Source organism: Arvicola amphibius, chromosome 8, assembly GCF_903992535.2.
Source record: "Arvicola amphibius chromosome 8, mArvAmp1.2, whole genome shotgun sequence".
NCBI lineage: Eukaryota > Metazoa > Chordata > Mammalia > Rodentia > Cricetidae > Arvicola > Arvicola amphibius.
In genome coordinates this window covers 98,339,627-98,352,123 of record NC_052054.1, presented here as the reverse complement: position 1 = coordinate 98,352,123, position 12,497 = coordinate 98,339,627, and the positions used below count along the sequence as shown (strand labels likewise).

Here is a 12,497-nt window from a genome sequence, read left to right as displayed (position 1 = left end):
ATGAGTATTGCATATGTTTTCATCAGTTATAATCCAGATATTTGACAAGAAATGGTACAGCTGGGACAGAACTTTGTACAAGTTATCAAATTATCAACGGATTATTTGGTAAAAATGGACACTAAAACCTCCTAAGTTTACTAATTAGAAAACGAAGCAACAACTGTTCAACATCGTGGGAAGTAAAAGTGTTCCAAATATATTTCTGTTTTAAAAGATAAGTTCGAAAAACAGCTTTTTAACTTTTTAAAATAACTTTATTGTTTGGTAGTATTTGAGACAGTCTCCCTTTAGCCTGTCTAGCCTGGAACTCCCTAAGTAGATCAGGCTGATCTCCACCTCATTGAAATCCACCTGCCTCTGCCTCCATAGTGCTGAGATTAGAGGTGTAAGCCACCACGCTCAGATTTTAAGATTTTTACATTATTTTATGTGTCTGACTATTTTGCATGCATACACGTGTCTGTACCATGTGTATGTCTGGTGCCCAAGGAGGCTAGAAGATTTCCTGAACTGAAGTTCCATGTGGAACCGTGAGCAGCCATGTGGGTGCCAGAAATCGAATTCAGGTGTTCTGGAAGAACAGTCAGTGGCTCTTACCTGGTAAACCATCTCTCCATCCCAGGAAAGCAACTTTAAAAGCCAGACTTTAGACTGGTGAGAGGTTCAGAGCTTACCTGATCAAACCTGAGTTTGGTCCTGAGACACACAAGGTGGAAGGAGACACAAAACTGTTTAGAAAACAAAACAACAAAAACCCACAGAACCCTAAACTTTATCCTAATCTGGGTGGTGGATCAACACCCTCGACTTGGGCTCACGCCCATTTGGGCAGCCAGACCACTGTATTGACCGTGCAGTGCTATCTGGGCTCTTCCTCTTGCTTTCTGAGCTGCACACTGACCCCAGGGTAGTGAGATTCTTGCTCTCTAGGCCATTAGGTTGCTCAGTCTAACGTCATTCCTGCCCTGCCCCTTTCCTTATGATTGATAGCACACTCAGTGGCAGTGTCTAGTTAGAGGAAAAGGCAGGGGTGGTGGAAGAAGTTGGGAGGCCTCCCCATGTTAATGAGCCCAGTTGGCCTGTGCTCCTAGGTTGCCTTTGAGAAGCAGAGGCCCCTCCCTCAGTGGGCCGAGGCCCTTCCATCTTGTCTTGGGGACTCTTTCCAAAGGCCAGGGATTTGTATGAATCACTTGGGACTGTGCGTAAATTATTCCTGGGTTTATTTAGCCTGGCCATGGTTGAGAGGGCTGGCTCCGTGCAGGGCCATTCAATTAACCAATGGAACAAGAAAGTGGGGGTATTGCAAGTCACATGAATGGAGGGCCCAGAATCTGGTGTCACCGTTTAGATTCCCAAAAAGAGCCTCAAAATTAGAAGGGAACAACGAAAGCTTTCAGGGCGCTTCTTTGGCGTAGCCTGCCTCCGGTACAGCACCTCAAAACAACTCTGGTGCCCACAGACTACGGTTCCATTATTCCCGGGGGCGGCGGGGCACGACCGATGGGAGACAAGGAGGCTGGCAGTCAGGGGCGTGACCAAGGGTATAAATGTCGGGGAGGTCCGGAGAGCTGGTGGGGGGGGTGGTGGTGGTGGTGGTGCGGGAGTAGTCCCAGGCCCCACCCAGACCCTCCCTGTTTGCCAAAGCCAGATTGTAGGCTGAGACCCGCCCCTGTGCCACAGTCCCGCCCAAGGCTCACGCAGGGCCCACCCGCGTTCCAGAGTCCAGCCCAGGCCAGAGTCTTCCAGTAGTTCCGAAGCTGGGTCCAAGACCGAATCCTCCCGGCATGCCAAAGACTAAGAACTCGCGGCTTTCCTAAGTCCCACCCAGTACAGAGTCCCCAAACCCCTCCCAGCACCGAAGATCCGCCCAGCGTGCTGGGGCACTGGATCCACCCGAGAAGGAGCTGCACAGCTTTGCCTGGGACACTGGAGTCCCCTCCCGCACCGCCCTTCCCCGTGTGGCCACCAATCAGAGCTAGTTGCCGCGCTCGCAGGCGCCCGTCGGGAGGACCCGCCCGCAGGCCAATCGGTGGTGCGTCCGCGGGGGGGCGGGGCTGCGGCGGACGCGCGGCGGGGGCGGGGAAGCAGCTAGCTGTCGGGATCGGGCGGCGCGGGCGCAGGACTTGGAGGAGGCCTGGCTGGCGGCGTCGCAGGCCGGTGTGGCACGGTGAGGACGCGGCGGCTGTGGGCGGGGGCGGCGGGCGAGCCGCGCAGGGCCGGTGGGGCGAGCTGGGGCTTCCTTCGTCGGCGGGATCTCAGCGGAACCTGAGTCGGACCAGGCCTGAGGCTGGCCGTCCACCAGAGAAAGTCCACGCCCGGCGCTGAGGCCTTGGTGAGGCGCGCCAGCTCCTCGCCGAGTCCGCGGTTGACAACACACGTCTGTGAACGGCCTGTCCGTGGAGGGGCGAAGGGAGGAGAGTCTCGGGTCGAGACGAGATGTCGGCTGAGGACAGGAGTGTTGCTTGTGTAAATGGGCAGTCTTGGGAGGATTGAGAACTGGTTGCGGAGTTCCGCACGGAGCCTGGCTGTCAGCAGAGTACTGAGGGCAGGGACATCACACGTGGAGTCCAGCTGTCGAGGAAGGGAGATGATCGAGAGTTCCGGCGTCTCTCGTGGACACTGGGTGTCCCGTGGAGGGTTAAGGGCCACTAGAATGCCCTCCTGAAGACCACCCTTCTCCCCCAGGCCAGTGCTCAACAAAGCTCTTGGGAAGCACCACCAAGAGCCATAAGTGAAAGCCCAGAAGGGCACTGGCCACTCCCTGTTTTTTCTTCTCTGCCTTTCCTTCAAAACTGAGACTCAAGTGTTAACGTTCTTACTCTGCTAGGAACTAGAAGTAGTACCGGCTCATTGCGTTTTACTCACCCTAGATTATGAACACCTTTGCCATTTACACAGGTGGCAGTGATTTCTTAGGATCTTTCATGCCCCCCAGTAATGATAGTGAAAAATTGAAACTAAAACGAGGCATTCGTGCAGGAAATAATGTCGATACAGTGTTCAGAAAATGGAATGGCTTCAACGTCCGGGCAGAATCTTCAAAGGTTGGCTTTTCTCACTAGCTTTGTTTTGTTTCCATGAGGCGGTTTTTGACTGGGCCACTGTGAAAATGTTTGGTAATTAGTGGTTAACACTGAATTTGTGTTGGTCTGGTGGAGACAGTATCATAGTCGGCTCTATGGATTCTCTCAGTGTTAGAAAGATGAAAGAGGTCGTTTGAAATAGGGAGGTGTGAAGTAACCTTGACTTGTAGGCTAAGTAAAATGTTTGTGAATGTCTGGAGACAGAAAGTCATTTGTGAAGCACTTCGTGGCTGCTCTCTTGTCGGTTCTAAAGTCTTCAAAGGGGACATGCCGGAATTGCACATCCCCACGGTTCTTATTGAGACATTCTCCATAGCCCAGGCTGGCCTCCAGCTCGCCACCCTCTTACCTCAGCCTCTTGAGGGCCGAGAGTAGAGGTGTACATCGTGACTTCCTGTGCACAACTCCATTTTCAAGCCCAGGAAGAAACAAACTGGGTGGGTTTAGGGTGACATTCTGGGATATGTGCAAAACCAGTCATCGGCCCTGCGTCTCTAATGGCCTGCTTTGCTACATTTAATAGCAAGTTTATAGATAATAATACCTACAAATTCCTGTACCAAAGAGGAAGTCACTAGGAGGTATGTCCTTCATTTATCCCTGCCTTAGGTTCCCTATCGATAGAGTGGGTTTAAAATGTACTTACCTCAGGCATTGTTGTGAGGACTAAGAATCAACGTTTGGAAGCTGTGTAGATGACCTTGCATTGAGTAAGAACTTCATGAACTTCAGTAATTGTTACTAGCAAGTGCAAGTAGCACAGGCTAACCCTGGGTATTTGTCAGACTGAGTTGGGAGAGAGTTAAAGACAGTGGTACCACAGTTATCCTGCGTGGAGGGAAGGATATGAAGTGGATTGCCTGAGCAGAGATTAATCCCTGGGCGATCCCATGGGAGGCTGTTTACGTCTCTATGCCAGTTTCCCCTTTCCAAACACTCCTGCTTCTAGTCACATGAGCCTGTATTCACACGCTAACAGGTTTCTCTCAGCTCCGTCTGCTGTTTCAGTTACATTCATATTTTTCTTTCCCCCGTTTGTCCGTCTGATTCCCCCTTTTTCTTCATGAGCTTCATACAGCGTCATGCGGGGCTAGGTGTGCGGCCAGAACACATTGTAAAGTTGGGTGACTTTAGTCCTGCTCGCTCAGATCAGTGTGTGTGGAGTCTGTTGGTGCTAATGGCTCTGTTGATGTGATGGCCTGACTTTATGGAGGAAAGCTAAAAAGTCGAGGACCTCCTAAAACTTAGCTTGATAAACCCCAGTGCTATCATTTTCTTGTTTATGTTGGAGAGGATTGTGGTCTACTGTTTTTGGAAGGCAACTACCAGTATGTGATATTTTGATTTTTGAAATCCCACTTTTAAAAAAATAATCAGATAAGCAAACATTGTATCGGTCAGGTGGTTAAATAAGTACTCTTGGCCAGTCAACATTCTTTGGCAAGCTCATTCCTGTTCCTCCTCAAAGCATAATTTGAACCATTTTTGATCCAGGAAATATGCTTCAAATATGCCTTTAACCTTAAAGGTGAAATCATGTGCACACAAATGTTCAAGTGTAAAAAATATGCATGGGACAGGAACAGAGTCAGGAGGGCAGAATGATTTAAGTGATTTTGTTTTAGTCTTATAGGATTATTTCCCACTAAGCCTAAATACTAAGGCATTTTAGTTTATTGCTCCCTAAAGATACAAACCTGAGGATGGTTAGATGTCTGAATGGGTAAAGGTGCTTGCTGCCAAGCCTGGTGACCTGCATTGGAACCAGGGACACACGTGGTAGAAGGAGAGAAATAATTCCCAAAAGGTGTGCTCTGACCTCTTTATGTGAACAGTGTCAAACGTGCACATGCGTCCGCAAGTAAATGTAATTAAAAAGCAAAGGCGCTGTGACAGCAGGATATGATGAGGAGACCCGCTTTGGCTCTTCTCTCCTCCCTAAAGTCCCACCCCAGCTTCAAAGTCTGCTTCAGTCTGGACTTCCATCTGGTCGACCTGCTGGAGCCCTCACAGCTCAGCCCCAGGCAGCTTCCTCTGCTCTACTCTGTTGTCTTGAGCTGGCTGGACTCTGCCTTCCCCACCTGAGTGAGGCAGGGTCTGTCCTGGAACTTGCTGTGTAGATCAGGCTGGTCTCAAACTCACAGAAACCTGCTTGCCTCTTTCTCAGGAGTGCTGGGAGTAAGAGCGAGTGCATTATGCTCCACTTGATCCCTTGCTTCCTATAAGTCCCCCCCACCCCATTGAGCATGAGCAGCCACTACTCTAGTGATTTTTTTTAATGTGACTTCAGTGAGCATGTGTTCTTGTGGGCTTACTCCGTTGCTTTCCTTTCTCGATTCAACTCCTTTGGTGTGCACTGTAGAATCAGGATGGAGTTGGAGCCGTCTGCAGAAGTGAGGAACTCCAAGTCATTCTCCTCTGTGAGCGGGAGTTCCTTGAGTTATAGTGCAGAAACACTGCTGCCTATTACAGGTGCTTGCGAGCTATAAATGGCACAGTGTAAAGCAAAGGACTTGATCCGGGCCTTCTGGTAGTGGGAGTCACTTGGGACATAGTACTACTGTCATACGTATGAGGATTGATAACTCTTTTTGGTTCGACTCTCCCTCCATCCCAGCTGCTCCTCCACCTGCCAGCCCTCTGCCATCCTCACTTTAATGCACTTAACGCCATCTACCATTCCACTGCACCGCAGGGATTTCCCCCGTAGAAGGTCCTATATCCTTAAACACTTAGAGTTTCTGTAGTATCAGAAAAAGTTTTAAATAATGTTTAAATGTTTGAAATACAAAATAATAAATCAGTAATATGATACAGTAATAGTAAAGTCTTGTGGGGGAGCAAAGTCTGATGCTAGGCTTTGTGAAACCTGAGGCATATATAATTAGAAAAGGGTATGCAACTCACATCAGCCAAATTCCATCTCCAGAAGGATCAGACACCTTTGGTCTCTGTGGACACCTGCACTAGAAATGCAAGCTCACGGGCACATACAATTTAAAATTAAATATAAATCTCTTTAAATGAATAAGGTTATAAATAAAAGTTAATTCATTGAATAAACGTTTAGTATGCAAAAAAGTAAGGAGTTAGAATTGTAGCTGAGTTGATAAAGAGTGAGCGTGTTCCTAGCATACACAAAGTCCTGAGTGTGATCTTCAGTGCCGCATAAGCCTGACATAGTGGTGGATCCCTGTGATCTCTGCATGGGTGGTAGAGACAGGAAAACAAGAAGTTCAGGGCTGTCAAGACAGCCGGGGATGCATGAGACTGGAAAGAAGGCAACATTTATTACCAGACATATAATCCCTTTTTTCTTAGCTATGTATTTTTAATTTCCTTTTCATGACAGTGAGAAAATAGAATTCATCTATTCTTCTAGAATAGCTGATAATTTTTTAGTGATAGAATACATAATTTATGATTTCACATATAGATATATTTTATAATTGTATACAAACAGCTTTGTGTTCCTGGGGTGGGTACAGGGTGGAAAGATTTTATTCTCTTTTTCACAATTACATTTAATAAGAGAGAAAAATATTCATCTAAGGCATATTTACAATTATAGTTCTATATTACCTATTTTTCTGATAGGTAAGGATTTGTACTTTTTCTTCTGAGAACTGAACTCTGCCTAGAGTTTAACAGATCTGCTGAAAATTTTCTCACAAATGAGCTTCCGGCTCCTTGTATTTCAGTTTTTTCTTTTCTATTATCCATGCACCTTCCATGCCAGATATTGGTGGACCCATTTGTGTTGGTTGCTTAGGGCCACCTAGGGTGTTCAGGCGTTCATATCACTTGAATATATATAAATTAACTACGGGAAACTTAAATGTCCATTCACATTAATGGGTCTTTATCTAGCTCCCAGAAGTGCCAACTGCTCCTCCAGCCTACCTTCTCATAGGGGAGAATGGCACAGGCAAAGTTACACTGGAAAGATCCAACAATCATAAGTGATTACAATTAGAATAATTTTTTGGTAAATTTTACAGAGACGTATGACCATAGGAACACTTTGCATGGGCCTCACCAGTCCCTTGGAACCGAGGCCCATGTGAGAGACCTAGAGACTTGAGCCAGACTACTTGTTTATCAGCTTTTATTGGGGTAGTTTTATACTCCGTGTTTGATGCCAAGTAAACCAGCAGTGTGTGGCGTGAAGGTCCTAAGTGCATTTTCCTCAGCCATTTGTTTGAGAAGGAGGAAGTAATGTTGGAAATAAACTTAAAAGCTTTACTAAATATTTTGTCTATTTTACTAAAGTCAAATTTTCTTCAGTAGTAGTTAATATGGAGAGTGGACCACAATATCAAAATTAATTCCAGTGTTAAAAGTTTTTATGTATTTATTTTTGATTTTGGTTTTTTGAAACAAGTAGGCCTGACTGTCCTGGAACTCACTCTGTAGCCCAGGTTGGCCTCGAACTCAAGGATCTGCCTGCTTCTGCCTTCCAAGTGCTGGCACTAAAGACATGCACCACTATGCTCAACTAAAAGTATTTACTAATTAAGCTGTTTTAGGAAAACAACAAGAACAACTGTAACTCTTAGACAAGAGACAGTATTTTTACCTTCTCTGGAAGCTGTGTGATTTCAAAGGTAATATACATCCATTACTGTATACAGTTGGGAAAGAATTTTACATGGGAAAGACAAGTAAAAATTGGTCCTTTACTCTTTCTCAGTTAGACCCACCATAAACATGTTTGGGCTTGTTTTTAAAAGAGTACAGGTTTATTTTGGCTTATGGTTTAAAACGTGATAATGGAGCTTAGTTTCTGGGAGTGCATACTCCATTTCGGCCCTCCCACTCATTAGTTAGAACATCTGGATGTGCATGTGATGCAGCTGTGGAAGACTCTGACAAGCAAAAGGTAATGGGCAGTGGAGATGAAGGCCACCTCAATAGAGAGCTGCCTGTTTTCCTTCACCATTCCCTGGTCTGCCATCAGAATGCTCAGAACCTGGAGGTGGCTCCAGCGGAGAGTGGGGAAAGTCCACTATTTTCCTCTGTGCTTCTCAGTCATTTCTCTAGCAGTTGCTTCTTTCCTCTCTTCCCTCCTGAAGCTCCATTCCGGGCAAAGTACAATTTGTGGGCAAACAGCGTTGCTAAAACCCCAAATCTCTGGCTAGAGGACTGAAAAGAGAGCAAAGTATACCAGAGAGGTCCCAGAGAGAAAGTTGCCCCTTCAAGTTTTTGGACTTAGAGGCTCAACTCTGAGTGTATGTGAGTCAGAAACAGAACCAGGGTCTAGAGAGATAAGAGCACTGGCTGTTTTTCCAGAGGACCTGTGTTTAATTCCCCAAACCCACATGTCAGTTCACAACCAGTTCCAAGGGACCCTATGCTTTCTCCTGGCCTCTGCAGCTCTGGCATCAGGGTGAGTGGAACACAGGGTAAGTAGGGTTTTCCTGGGGAATATCAGGGTTCTGAAATGGAATTTCACTGACAATATTCCACAGAAGACTGGATGGGTCTGGCAGCCTGAATCCAGTCAGGCCAGTGTCTGCTCATCAGAAATACCAGTATGCTCCATAGGTCTGAAATAAGATTCCAACAGCAGAGTGTTTTAAAAGTCTAGAATATAATCCAAAGATACTCATATATGAAAACCCAAGGAAATGCTCACAGACTAAAACTGCAGTGAAAATATTGAACTGGTCTGAGAACTTTGTGATTGTCAGTGTGCTGGCTAGTCATATGTCAGCTTGCTACACAAAGTCCAATTATCTGAAAGGAGGGAACCTCAGTTGAGAAAATGCCCCAGTAAGATCTGGCTGTAAGGCATTTTCTTAATTACTGATTGGTGGGTAAATGCCCAACCCATTGTGGGTGTGTCCATCCCTGGGCTGATGGTCCAGAGTTCTGTAAGAAAGCAAGTTGAGCAAGCCAGGGAAGCAATAAGCAGCACCCCTCCATGGTCTCTGCATCAGTTCCTGCCTCCAGATTCCTGCCTTGTTTGAGTTCCTGTCCTGACTTCCTTCAGTGATGAGCCATGCTGTGTACGTGTAAGCCAAATAAACTTCTGCAACTTGCTTTTTGGTCATGGTGTTTCATCTCAGCAATAAAAACCCTAAGACTGTCAGGATTGTGGCCTCTGTGGCCATTAAGTGTTAGTGTTCATTCTGGAAATGTGATACATAAACAGGACACTTTGCATATGTAATTAAGGATACTAATCAGCTAACATTGAAATAATGAGGCTGGCCTGGATTCTGGTGGTCCACTCATGTGATTGGAATTCTGTGGGGATCTCTCTGTGGCTGATACCAGAAGAGAGAGGTAGAGAGGGGGCTTCTTGTTATCCTTGGGGTTTACACCTGGGCCTACGGTACTTACCTAGTGCTTATGAGGCCACCACAAAAAGATTTTTTTCAGTTACAGAATTTTGTTTTACATAAAATTAGAACATCCAGCAATTGTCTGAAGCCCCCAGTGAAGGAAATTATAAATTTATTTAATGTTCAGATACTTAAACAACTAGGGAGTGAAAGTAAAGCTGTAAGGTGGATAAATATCAGTTGTGTCCAGAGACATGTCTTTGGATCCAGTGGCTGGTTTATTCCGTGGTGTTTGTGTGAAGAGTCTTTATTCTTTTTTTTTCTTTTCTTGAGACAGGGTTTCTCTGTAACCTTGGAGCCTGAAACTAGCTCTTATAGACCAGGCTGGCCTCAGACTTACAGAGATCCATCTGCCTCTGTCACCTGAGTGTTGGCTGTGATTAGAGGCGTGCGCCACCACTACCCAGCCAAAGGGTCTTTATTCTATAGATAGTGCTGGACATGCCTCACTCAGAAGACTGATCACAGAGCTTCATGGGGCTTATTTTATTTTTGGCTACAAGTACTATAAACTAGTTGGCACATCAGCTTTCAGGTTTTGCTCCATTGAGAAGCTTACAACAGAGTTGGGACTGGATCCTGTGTGTAATAGTTCTAAATTTTCAATCTGCTGTCCTCATTTCAGCAAATGCCTGCCTCAGTCTGTTTTTTGGTATGGTGTGTGTATACCATGGGTGTGCACACACGTGTATGGATATATGTTGACGTCAGGTGTCATCTTCAGTCACTTTTTAGAAGGTCTCTTACTAAATGTGGATCATATATTTGAATATTAGTTCCCAGTTGGTGGACTGTTTGCAAAGGATTCCGAAGTATGTACCGCCTTTTTGGAAGATATATGCCACTTGGGGTGGGTTTGAAGCTTCAACAGATGCCTGCTAGTCCCAGTGTGTCTTGCTCTTTCTACTTCCAACCGTTGGGTCAAGATATGATAAGCTCTTGGCTGTTCCTGTCCCAGTGCCTTTGTTTTGCCATCATGGACTCTAACCCTCTGAAACCGTAGGCCCCAAAGTCTTTTATAAGTTGCCTTGGACATGGTATTTTATCACAGCAATTTTTTTTTAAAGTGGCTAAGAGACTAAATTCAGTGCTCACAAATTGAGACTGCTGGGCCAGCAGATGCCCAGGAGCTGCCTGTCTCGGCCTCCCTAGCACTGGGATTACAGGCACACTTGGTTCTGGTGTAACAAGCTTCCTTGTCGTACTGTCTTTGGACCACCAGCCTGCAAATAACAACCCAGAGACTTCTTATTAATTATGAAAGCTTGGCTTTAGCTTAGGCTTGTCTCAACCAGCTCTTATAACTTAAATTAACCTATTTGTGTTAATCTGCATTCTTCCACATGGCGTTAACTTTGTCCATATTGCCCATCCTGCTTCCTCCACATTTGACTGGCAACTCTGCCTTTTTTCTTCTATCCCCAGAAGTCCTGCCTAACTTCTCTGTCCTTGGAAGTCCTGCTTAACCTCTTCCCGCCTAGCTATTGGCCATTCGGTTCTTTTACACCAATCACAGCAACACATCTTCACACAGTATGCAAATATCTCACAATACTCTGGGGATCCATGCTCAAGTCTTTAAGCCTTCTATAGCAAGCACTTTACAACTGAGCTGTCCTCCCAGCTCTTCTATGGCCTTTAAAGCCTTAACAGTCACCAGCATCAAGATCTCTTGGCTGATCTTGCTGAGGATGGCAGAACCAGTGTTTGCAAGGGTCACATTTGTGCAGAGGATGACTCCAGGTCTGGTTTCTGCGGTGCTGAGGCCACGTCAGCTTCCAACTGGCAGTGCGACTGTGTCTGGAGCGGTGGTGTATGTTTGTACAGTGAGACTCCTGGGAAGGGTGTGGGTGTTCGCTCACACCTGCCCATCTGCCTAGCTAGCTGTTTTTCTTCGGGTCTTTGAACCTTGCCCTGTAATATAAAACCAACATTGTTTTTCAGCTTCTGCATATTGATTAACTTGCTTACTTATTATCTTTTTTTAGTCAGTTGTGCTTAGAGAATGAGGGACCCATCTCTTGCTATGCTGCAGGGGTGTAGCCCAAGATTGGAGAACTGGGTAGGAGTCCATTTATCACCAGCTATGAAAGCTGACTCATGGGCTAGTAAGATGGCTTAGCCGGTAAAGGCATTTGCTGCCAAACCTAATGTCCTGAGTTTCCATCCTTGGGACTCACATGGAAGAATGAGAGAACCAACTCCCACAAGTAATCCTATGACCTCCACATACATGATGTGGCACAGATGTATGGACACATATACACAAACATAAATGTTTTTGTGTTTTTTTTTTTTTTTTTTTTTTTTTTTTGGTTTTTCGAGACAGGGTTTTCTCTGTAGCTTTTGGAGCCTGTCCTGGAACTAGCTCTTGTAGACCAGGCTGGTCTCGAACTCACAGAGATCCGCCTGCCTCTGCCTCCCGAGTGCTGGGATTAAAGGCGTGCGCCACCGCCACCCGGCTATGTTTTTGTTTTTTAAGTTCTTAACATTGAGTAAATTTTAGACCTGTAAGACAGATTTCATGAAAATTAAAGTATGATATTCTGTCTCTTTGGTTAGTCAATAAAGAAGTTTGCCTCTTAAGTCTCCCAGAAGGACCCAGGGTTTCAAGGAAGGCAGATGTTCACTGCCCAGCAGAATTCTAGCTAGTTTCCTTACTGTGGACAGGAAGAGCAAGAATCTTGGTAACCAGATCAAGGCTCAAAGCAGACTCTGGTTAAGTGTTCCATGGCACCCTGTCTGTCTGTCTGTCTATCTGTCTATCCATCCAGTTGTAGTGCAGAGCTTTCGCATACCCATTCCATCCTGTACATCCCCCCACTGTCAGCAGCCCTTTCCAGAGCAGACATCTGTTACATCACCACCATCCCCAAAGCCTTTGCCAACTTTTAAGCTGAATTTTCCAACTCTAGGAAATGACACGTCACAGGGTTTTTTAAATTATTATTTTTAAATGGAAACATACCGAAGCAGCCAGATTTGTAGTGAATGGTACAAAATGATGGAAATTGTATCCAGCTACCAGAGATATTTTTAGGAATGCAGACTACAAAGCATT

The 12,497-nt window shown here is 45.7% G+C and overlaps 1 protein-coding gene across 2 annotated transcripts in view; it reads left to right on the top strand.

The window, feature by feature from the left end:
* Positions 1 to 2,061: 2,061 nt before the first annotated feature.
* The window catches only part of Farp2 (FERM, ARH/RhoGEF and pleckstrin domain protein 2), a 103,122-nt gene continuing 92,686 nt past the window's right edge, over positions 2,062 to 12,497 (top strand). Inside the window, exon 1 of one of the 2 annotated variants that reach the window (XM_038338359.2) lies at positions 2,062 to 2,170. The gene's annotated coding sequence lies outside the window, so the exon portion shown is untranslated. Of the gene's footprint in view, positions 2,171 to 2,257; positions 2,477 to 12,497 lie in introns of those variants that run through there. The other variant, XM_038338360.2, reaches the window with a different exon arrangement.